This window comes from Anthonomus grandis, chromosome 19 (assembly GCF_022605725.1).
Source record: "Anthonomus grandis grandis chromosome 19, icAntGran1.3, whole genome shotgun sequence".
Lineage (NCBI taxonomy): Eukaryota > Metazoa > Arthropoda > Insecta > Coleoptera > Curculionidae > Anthonomus > Anthonomus grandis.
The window spans coordinates 3,407,767-3,419,717 of NC_065564.1; positions in this window are offsets into that span (position 1 = coordinate 3,407,767).

Here is an 11,951-nt window from a genome sequence, read left to right on the forward strand (position 1 = left end):
CGATGACAGACAAGAGAGGTCTGGAAATGATCCAGATTTCAAACTTATTAAGCCAGGTTAAGGGCCATTTGATCCCCGGGACTGGACACGAGGCATCTCGTGATAAAGCAAGCGTGCAAATTAACTCCGCTGCTATCTTAATTGATACCAATCCCGGCAGGAAATCGGTCATTTTTCTTTGGTTTTTTTGCCGGATATCTGGACGGTCGGGCGCTCGGTCAGTGGCGCACGTGAAAAATTCAATTTTCGAGGTAAATGCCCCAAAGGAACCTAAACCTGTCCGTTCACGCGTCCCACGTTAAACAAACTAAACCACATATTGCTGCTGCCTTTTAATCCTCCGAAAGTACCGAAAATTATAATAGGAAAAGCACATTTAAACAATATAGCATATCGGTTTTTATTTAGTCAGCGACTTAGTACCGACCCGGTTTATTTGATCAAAATATTTAAGCCCGGCCGGGGAGGGGTACTTCAGATAAAACGTCGGGCTCTCAGAAGTGACTTCTCGAGAGCTGTTAATTTCCTATTCAAGATTCGACGGGAAACAAAACGGGCGAAAGGAGTTGTTATGAGCCTCTTTCTCGCGCTTTAAAAGAGTTTCGAGGACCTTATGATGTTGAGGATGACGATGATGATGGACCAGACGCAGAAGTCAGGCTTTTGCCAACGCCCACCGAGGTGGATGACCTCTGAAGACTTAGAAAGAAGGGTTTCCTCAATAATCTCTTCATTATAAACATAAAAAGTGACTTCAACTGCCTGGAAGAAATAACTAAATTCCAGGATCTTAATGTGCAGCAATTGCAAGAAAATTAAAAAAAAACTACTACATGGTTCGTCATGGGTGGTACTCCACAAGAAAAGCCTTTTAATAATAATAAAAATATAAAATTAAACAGGCCCGAACACTTGACTACCAGTTCTTAATGTAATCTTATCCGGGGTGCCATAAAAATCATTTCTGTTTAGGTAATCGCCGATTGGTCGTCGTAAAAACATTTTTGAAAATAGTTGAAGTAGCACTAATTGTTAAAACTAGAGTGAAAAATTAACAAATCCCAATTAGCGCAATTACGTTAACGGAATTTGCCAACTCTGCCCCACTTTAGGCCTAATAGACGATCGATTGTGTGCCAAACAAACAACGAAATATGAGGGTTTTTTTTGTAGAGAAAAAAAAATAGATTTTAAGACTTTCCCGTTTCCATCAAGACGGTAATAAAAGGCCGTGACACTTGTTAAGTGCAACCAGGTTTTATGGGAAACCGTTTATGCACTTGACTTCCTTCGCCGTAAGTAAACATGCAGCAGACTCATTATCTTTTGGCAATTAAAGTTGGAACTTTAGTGGCCCATAAAATTTGGGTTGGTGCGGGGCTGCGATCGCTTTTTCATCCCCCAGCAATGTTTTTATTTGTCTGTCTCGAGTGGATGTTTTATCGGTGTCGAGTTAATAAACTAATTTTATGTTCAACTCCTCGATCAACAAGATTATTCCTATTAAATATGACTTAGAAAAAAAAAACTTCTGGCTAGTTTCACGTCTGGAAGAGGCTCCTCGATCCAGTGGCCTGGACAATATTAAACCGAACCGATGAGATCCCATTACAAAAAGCTTCGCGGCGCTTTTCTTCTGACAGCGTCAACGTTTTAAACTTGTCTCAAGCCCCATATAAGATTACGACGTAGACGCGAGTACTTAGAGGTCAACTGGGGTCCGCCCTTACAGCCACCCTTCATGAAAACGAGGTAAAAACTTGTCAATCAGGGGTGAAATTTAAAACTGGCGACTTCATCATGGTTATACCCCCTGGCCCCTCCGCGCGTCTGGGGGTATAGGTTTCAAGTTCTTTTCCCGGAATGTCAATCATTTTACTCTCTCGAGATGACTTTCACAAATTAAAATTTCGTATAATCGTAATCGACGTCGATTCGAAGACCATCGAGGTGCATTCGTTACGGTGTGTCATTTTTTTTTTTACGTCATTGCCGGCTGAAGTGAGTGAAGAGGCTTGGAGTGAAATCAAAATGATTTGACAGAAAATTAAATTTATTTTTTGATTTATGATTGTCTTGTGCCGTTAATTAACGCGATCCTTAGCAGGGCAAAATTATTTTTTTTCTTAACTTTTTTATCGACACCAGGGGCTTAATCTTACCCTAAAGATGACAAAATCAGGGCCTCATGATGACATCGGAGTTGATCCCAGAGAATTATGAAGCCTTGAAATTTTTTCCGAAACTTTAAACATTTTTTTCGAATTCGAAATAACTATACTAGCGGCTTGTTCCCATCACCTACATCACGAAAACACCGGGATATAACGGGATTCGAGCAAAACTAACGAAATGGGAGCACTTTGAAAATTCGAAAAAAGTCACTTTTTGGACCTCGTTTTTGAGCCCAAAAATGGGCCACAAAAATGCGAGATCTCAGCTAGTATAAGGGCTACGACATTGCGGATGGTCTCATTGGATTCAAAAGGACGAAACTAAGTCAAAACCGTTGGAATTTTTCCAATAGTGCAAATGGGAGCCGAGATATCGACCTCCAAACTTGTGGATTTTTCATTTTTCGGGTATACCCCCCCGTATCGAATTTTTTCATCAAAATTGATTTTTTTCGAATGTCAACTAACTATACCAGCGGCTTGTTCCCATCACCTACATCACGAAAACCCGGGTTATAACGGGATTCGAGCAAAACTAACTAAATGGGAGCACTTTGAAAATTCGAAAAAAGTCACTTTTTGGACCTCGTTTTTGAGCCCAAAAATGAGCCACAAAAATGCGAGATCTCAGCTAATATAAGAGCTACGACATTGCAGATGGTCTCGTTGGATTCCGAATGACGAAACTAAGTCAAAACCGTTGGAATTTTCCCAATAGTGCAAATGGGAGCCGAGATATCGACCTCCAAACTTGTGGATTTTTCATTTTTCGGGTATACCCCCCCGTATCGAATTTTTTCATCAAAAATTGATTTTTTTCGAATGCGAACTAACTATACCAGCGGCTTGTTCCCATCACCTACATCACGAAAACCCGGGTTATAACGGGATTCGAGCAAAACTAACTAAATGGGAGCACTTTGAAAATTCGAAAAAAGTCACTTTTTGGACCTCGTTTTTGAGCCCAAAAATGGGCCACAAAAATGCGAGATCTCAGCTAGTACAAGGGCTACGACATTGCGGATGGTCTCATTGGATTCCGAATGACGAAACTAAGTCAAAACCGTTGGAATTTTCCCAATAGTGCAAATGGGAGCCGAGATATCGACCTCCAAACTTGTAGATTTTTCATTTTTCGGGTATACCCCCCCGTATCGAATTTTTTCATCAAAAATTGATTTTTTTCGAATGTGAACTAACTATACCAGCGGCTTGTTCCCATCACCTACATCACGAAAATCCGGGTTATAACGGGATTCGAGCAAAACTAACGGAATAGGAGCACTTTGAAACTTCGAAAAAAGTCACTTTTTGGACCTCGTTTTTGAGCCCAAAAATGGGCCACAAAAATGCCAGATCTCAGCTAATATATGGGCTACGACATTGCGGATGGTCTCATTGGATTCAGAAGGACGAAACTAAGTCAAAACCGTTGGAATTTTCCCAATAGTGCAAATGGGGGCCGAGATATCGACCTCCAAACTTGTAGATTTTTCATTTTTCGGGTATACCTCCTCGTATCGAATTTTTTCATCAAAATTAATTTTTTTCGAATTTGAACTAACTATACCAGCGGCTTGTTCCCATCACCTACATCACGTAAACACCGGGATATAACGGGATTCGAGCAAAACTAACGAAATGGGAGCACTTTGAAAATTCGAAAAAAGTCACTTTTTGGACCTCGTTTTTGAGCCCAAAAATGGGGCACAAAAATGCGAGATCTCAGCTAGTACAAGGGCTACGACATTGCGGATGGTCTCATTGGATTCCGAATGACGAAACTAAGTCAAAACCGTTGGAATTTTCCCAATAGTGCCAATGGGAGCCGAGATATCGACCTCCAAACTTGTGGATTTTTCATTTTTCGGGTATACCCCCCGTATCGAATTTTTTCATCAAAATTGATTTTTTTCGAATTTGAACTAACTATACCAGCGGCTTGTTCCCATCACCTACATCACGAAAACACCGGGATATAATGGGATTCGAGCAAAACTAACGAAATGGGAGCACTTTGAAAATTCGAAAAAAGTCACTTTTTGGACCTCGTTTTTGAGCCCAAAAATGAGCCACAAAAATGCGAGATCTCAGCTAGTATAAGGGCTACGACATTGCGGATGGTCTCATTGGATTCAGAAGGACGAAACTAAGTCAAAACCGTTGGAATTTTCCCAATAGTGCAAATGGGAGCCGAGATATCGACCTCCAAACTTGTGGATTTTTCATTTTTCGGGTATACCCCCCCGTATCGAATTTTTTCATCAAAATTGATTTTTTTCGAATTCGAACTAACTATACCAGCGGCTTGTTCCCATCTTTTACATCACGAAAACACCGGGTTATAACGGGATTCGAGCAAAACTAACGAAATGGGAGCACTTTGAAAATTCGGAAAAAGTCACTTTTTGGACCTCGTTTTTGAGCCCAAAAATGGGCCACAAAAATGCCAGATCTCAGCTAATATATGGGCTACGACATTGCGGATGGTCTCATTGGATTCAGAAGGACGAAACTAAGTCAAAACCGTTGGAATTTTCCCAATAGTGCAAATGGGAGCCGAGATATCGACCTCCAAACTTGTGGATTTTTCATTTTTCGGGTATACCCCCCGTATCGAATTTTTTCATCATAAATTGATTTTTTTCGAATGTGAACTAACTATACCAGCGGCTTGTTCCCATCACCTACATCACGAAAACCCGGGTTATGACGGAATTCGAGCAAAACTAAAGGAATGGGAGCACTTTGAAAATTCGAAAAAGTCACTTTTTGGACCTCGTTTTTGAGCCCAAAAATGGGCCACAAAAATGCCAGATCTCAGCTAATATATGGGCTACGACATTGCGGATGGTCTCATTGGATTCAGAAGGACGAAACTAAGTCAAAACCGTTGGAATTTTCCCAATAGTGCAAATGGGAGCCGAGATATCGACCTCCAAACTTGTGGATTTTTCATTTTTCGGGTATACCCCCCGTATCGAATTTTTTCATCAAAAATTGATTTTTTTCGAATTCGAACTAACTATACCAGCGGCTTGTTCCCATCACCTACATCACGAAAACACCGGGTTATAACGGGATTCGAGCAAAACTAACGAAATGGGAGCACTTTGAAAATTAGGAAAAAGTCACTTTTTGGACCTCGTTTTTGAGCCCAAAAATGGGCCACAAAAATGCGAGATCTCAGCTAATATATGGGCTACGACATTGCGGATGGTCTCATTGGATTCAGAAGGACGAAACTAAGTCAAAACCGTTGGAATTTTCCGAATAGTGCCAATGGGAGCCGAGATATTGACCTCCAAACTTGTGGATTTTTCATTTTTCGGGTATACCCCCCCGTATCGAATTTTTTCATCAAAAATTGATTTTTTTCGAATGTGAACTAACTATACCAGCGGCTTGTTCCCATCACCTACATCACGAAAACCCGGGTTATAACGGGATTCGAGCAAAACTAACGAAATGGGAGCACTTTGAAAATTAGGAAAAAGTCACTTTTTGGACCTCGTTTTTGAGCCCAAAACTGGGCCACAAAAATGCGAGATCTCAGCTAGTATAACGGCTACGACATTGCGGATGGTCTCATTGGATTCTGAATGACGAAACTAAGTCAAAACCGTTGGAATTTTCCGAATAGTGCAAATGGCAACCGAGATATCGACCTCCAAACTTTTGGATTTTTCATTTTTCAGGTATACCCCCCCGTATCGAATTTTTTCATCAAAAATTGATTTTTTTCGAATGTGAACTAACTATAGCAGCGGCTTGTTCCCATCACCTACATCACGAAAACCCGGGTTATAACGGGATTCGAGCAAAACTAACGAAATGGGAGCACTTTGAAAATTCGGAAAAAGTCACTTTTTGGACCTCGTTTTTGAGCCCAAAAATGGGCCACAAAAATGCCAGATCTCAGCTAATATATGGGCTACGACATTGCGGATGGTCTCATTGGATTCAGAAGGACGAAACTAAGTCAAAACCGTTGGAATCTTCCCAATAGTGCAAATGGGAGCCGAGATATCGACCTCCAAACTTGTGGATTTTTCATTTTTCGGGTATACCCCCCGTATCGAATTTTTTCATCAAAAATTGATTTTTTTCGAATGTGAACTAACTATACCAGCGGCTTGTTCCCATCACCTACATCACGAAAACCCGGGTTATGACGGAATTCGAGCAAAACTAAAGGAATGGGAACACTTTGAAAATTCGAAAAAGGCACTTTTTGGACCTCGTTTTTGAGCCCAAAAATGGGCCACAAAAATGCGAGATCTCAGCTAGTATAAGGGCTACGACATTGCGGATGGGCTCATTGGATTCTGAATGACGAAACTAAGTCAAAACCGTTGGAATTTTCCGAATAGTGCAAATGGGAACCGAGATATCGACCTCCAAACTTGTGGATTTTTCATTTTTCGGGTATACCCCCCCGTATCGAATTTTTTCATCAAAAATTGATTTTTTTCGAATGTGAACTAACTATACCAGCGGCTTGTTCCCATCACCTACATCACGAAAACACCGGGTTATGACGGGATTCGAGCAAAACTAACGGAATAGGAGCACTTTGAAAATTCGAAAAAAGTCACTTTTTGGACCTCGTTTTTGAGCCCAAAAATGGGCCACAAAAATGCGAGATCTCAGCTAGTACAAGGGCTACGACATTGCGGATGGTCTCATTGGATTCCGAATGACGAAACTAAGTCAAAACCGTTGGAATTTTCCCAATAGTGCAAATGGGAGCCGAGATATCGACCTCCAAACTTGTGGATTTTTCATTTTTCGGGTATACCCCCCCGTATCGAATTTTTTCATCAAAATTGATTTTTTTCGAATTCGAACTAACTATACCAGCGGCTTGTTCCCATCTTTTACATCACGAAAACACCGGGTTATAACGGGATTCGAGCAAAACTAACGAAATGGGAGAACTTTGAAAATTCGGAAAAAGTCACTTTTTGGACCTCGTTTTTGAGCCCAAAACTGGGCCACAAAAATGCGAGATCTCAGCTAGTATAACGGCTACGACATTGCGGATGGTCTCATTGGATTCTGAATGACGAAACTAAGTCAAAACCGTTGGAATTTTCCGAATAGTGCAAATGGGAACCGAGATATCGACCTCCAAACTTTTGGATTTTTCATTTTTCAGGTATACCCCCCCGTATCGAATTTTTTCATCAAAAATTGATTTTTTTCGAATTCGAACTAACTATACCAGCGGCTTGTTCCCATCACCTACATCACGAAAACACCGGGTTATAACGGGATTCGAGCAAAACTAACGAAATGGGAGCACTTTGAAAATTAGGAAAAAGTCACTTTTTGGACCTCGTTTTTGAGCCCAAAAATGGGCCACAAAAATGCGAGATCTCAGCTAATATATGGGCTACGACATTGCGGATGGTCTCATTGGATTCAGAAGGACGAAACTAAGTCAAAACCGTTGGAATTTTCCGAATAGTGCCAATGGGAGCCGAGATATTGACCTCCAAACTTGTGGATTTTTCATTTTTCGGGTATACCCCCCCCGTATCGAATTTTTTCATCAAAAATTGATTTTTTTCGAATGTGAACTAACTATACCAGCGGCTTGTTCCCATCACCTACATCACGAAAACCCGGGTTATAACGGGATTCGAGCAAAACTAACGAAATGGGAGCACTTTGAAAATTAGGAAAAAGTCACTTTTTGGACCTCGTTTTTGAGCCCAAAACTGGGCCACAAAAATGCGAGATCTCAACTAGTATAACGGCTACGACATTGCGGATGGTCTCATTGGATTCTGAATGACGAAACTAAGTCAAAACCGTTGGAATTTTCCGAATAGTGCAAATGGCAACCGAGATATCGACCTCCAAACTTTTGGATTTTTCATTTTTCAGGTATACCCCCCCGTATCGAATTTTTTCATCAAAAATTGATTTTTTTCGAATGTGAACTAACTATAGCAGCGGCTTGTTCCCATCACCTACATCACGAAAACCCGGGTTATAACGGGATTCGAGCAAAACTAACGGAATGGAGCACTTTGAAAATTTGAAAAAAGTCACTTTTTGGACCTCGTTTTTGAGCCCAAAACTGGGCCACAAAAATGCGAGATCTCAGCTAGTATAACGGCTACGACATTGCGGATGGTCTCATTGGATTCTGAATGACGAAACTAAGTCAAAACCGTTGGAATTTTCCGAATAGTGCAAATGGGAACCGAGATATCGACCTCCATACTTTTGGATTTTTCATTTTTCAGGTATACCCCCCCGTATCGAATTTTTTCATCAAAAATTGATTTTTTTCGAATTCGAACTAACTATACCAGCGGCTTGTTCCCATCACCTACATCACGAAAACACCGGGTTATAACGGGATTCGAGCAAAACTAACGAAATGGGAGCACTTTGAAAATTAGGAAAAAGTCACTTTTTGGACCTCGTTTTTGAGCCCAAAAATGGGCCACAAAAATGCGAGATCTCAGCTAATATATGGGCTACGACATTGCGGATGGTCTCATTAGATTCAGAAGGACGAAACTAAGTCAAAACCGTTGGAATTTTCCGAATAGTGCAAATAGGAACCGAGATATGGACCTCCAAACTTTTGGATTTTCCATTTTTCAGGTATACCCCCCCGTATCGAATTTTTTCATCAAAAATTGATTTTTTTCGAATTCGAACTAACTATACCAGCGGCTTGTTCCCATCACCTACATCACGAAAACACCGGGTTATAACGGGATTCGAGCAAAACTAACGAAATGGGAGCACTTTGAAAATTAGGAAAAAGTCACTTTTTGGACCTCGTTTTTGAGCCCAAAAATGGGCCACAAAAATGCGAGATCTCAGCTAATATATGGGCTACGACATTGCGGATGGTCTCATTGGATTCTGAAGGACGAAACTAAGTCAAAACCGTTGGAATTTTCCAAATAGTGCAAATGGGAGCCGAGATATCGACCTCCAAACTTGTGGATTTTTCATTTTTCGGGTATACCCCCCGTATCGAATTTTTTCATCAAAAATCGATTTTTTTCGAATGTGAACTAACTATACCAGCGGCTTGTTCCCATCACCTACATCACGAAAACCCGGGTTATAACGGGATTCGAGCAAAACTAACGGAATGGAGCACTTTGAAAATTTGAAAAAAGTCACTTTTTGGACCTCGTTTTTGAGCCCAAAACTGGGCCACAAAAATGCGAGATCTCAGCTAGTATAACGGCTACGACATTGCGGATGGTCTCATTGGATTCTGAATGACGAAACTAAGTCAAAACCGTTGGAATTTTCCGAATAGTGCAAATGGCAACCGAGATATCGACCTCCAAACTTTTGGATTTTTCATTTTTCAGGTATACCCCCCCGTATCGAATTTTTTCATCAAAAATTGATTTTTTTCGAATGTGAACTAACTATACCAGCGGCTTGTTCCCATCACCTACATCACGAAAACCCGGGTTATAACGGGATTCGAGCAAAACTAACGGAATGGAGCACTTTGAAAATTTGAAAAAAGTCACTTTTTGGACCTCGTTTTTGAGCCCAAAACTGGGCCACAAAAATGCGAGATCTCAGCTAGTATAACGGCTACGACATTGCGGATGGTCTCATTGGATTCTGAATGACGAAACTAAGTCAAAACCGTTGGAATTTTCCGAATAGTGCAAATGGGAACCGAGATATCGACCTCCAAACTTTTGGATTTTTCATTTTTCAGGTATACCCCCCCGTATCGAATTTTTTCATCAAAAATTGATTTTTTTCGAATTCGAACTAACTATACCAGCGGCTTGTTCCCATCACCTACATCACGAAAACACCGGGTTATAACGGGATTCGAGCAAAACTAACGAAATGGGAGCACTTTGAAAATTAGGAAAAAGTCACTTTTTGGACCTCGTTTTTGAGCCCAAAAATGGGCCACAAAAATGCGAGATCTCAGCTAATATATGGGCTACGACATTGCGGATGGTCTCATTGGATTCAGAAGGACGAAACTAAGTCAAAACCGTTGGAATTTTCCGAATAGTGCCAATGGGAGCCGAGATATTGACCTCCAAACTTGTGGATTTTTCATTTTTCGGGTATACCCCCCCGTATCGAATTTTTTCATCAAAAATTGATTTTTTTCGAATGTGAACTAACTATACCAGCGGCTTGTTCCCATCACCTACATCACGAAAACCCGGGTTATAACAAGATTCGAGCAAAACTAACGAAATGGGAGCACTTTGAAAATTAGGAAAAAGTCACTTTTTGGACCTCGTTTTTGAGCCCAAAAATGGGCCACAAAAATGCCAGATCTCATCTAATATATGGGCTACGACATTGCGGATGGTCTCATTGGATTCAGAAGGACGAAACTAAGTCAAAACCGTTGGAATTTTTCCAATAGTGCAAATGGGAGCCGAGATATCGACCTCCAAACTTGTGGATTTTTCATTTTTCGGGTATACCCCCCGTATCGAATTTTTTCATCAAAAATTGATTTTTTTCGAATGTGAACTAACTATACCAGCGGCTTGTTCCCATCACCTACATCACGAAAACCCGGGTTATAACGGGATTCGAGCAAAACTAACGGAATGGAGCACTTTGAAAATTCGAAAAAAGTCACTTTTTGGACCTCGTTTTTGAGCCCAAAAATGGGCCACAAATATGCCAGATCTCAGCTAATATATGGGCTACGACATTGCGATACGACCTACGAGATATCGACCTCCAAAGTTTGGGATTTTTCATTTTTCGGGATACCTTCTTTTCTTCATATTTTTTTGACTAAAAAATAAATTTTTTGATTTAGGGAAAAGATTAAGGTTGAAGATTTTTCGATTTCAGCAGTACCAGCACCCAATTAATGAATTCATATAAAACCCCTTAACCCACGCACTTGAACTTTCGGCGCATTTTTGGCGAGTCACTCCGCACTCGGTTCTGTCTCTCCTCTCACCGGTGGTCAAATCCCTCGAACCACGAGATAATAATTTATATAAATAATTTATTTTTTTCAATTATTTATTTGTGTTTACGTCTGGCCGTTTTCTTTTGAAAGTGTGCCACGCACGTTCGTCCTTGTTTATCCTACCCACTTCGGGTTTGTTATTGCTTACGTCAATCGGCGGCCCGTAAAGGGTAATAAAACAAAAATTGGTTTTAAATTATATTATTTTATTAAGGGCCTCGTAAAAAGTCGACCCTTTTCGAGATTTACGAGTTTTAAGTACCCAAACAAAATAACAGGAAAACTTGTGACTTGTGAAGTTCCCCCTTTGATATTTGATTTAGGGCCTAATCTATTACATGTAGGAATATGTTTGCTTAAGATTTACGCGAGGATGTACGTACTTCCCATGTTTATTTAACAATAATTATCGCACCACATACAGGGTGTGTTTTCTCTGTTTTTTGAGGCCCCCCTAAAGACTGGATTCAAGTCCCTTTGACTTTCGGATTTGCATTTAATATATTGTTTATTTAATCTTTGACCCCTATACAGGGTGTAACCCAATATCTCATCCGGTATAAATACATTCTTAAAAAATGCTGGGGCGATAAAGTGTTATGAATGCAGTTTTAGGGTCAGGGAGCAAGGAAACCATTAAGAACTTAGTTGCTGCAAAATTTATGATTATTATACATTTGATATGCGTTTATCAGGAATTATAAAATGATTATCTGGCGAGGAACGTACGTCAGAGACTGTGTCTATTTATAAAGGAATTCTGGAGAAAAAACAAGTTGACCTTTAGCGGGAACAAAAACAAACTAAAG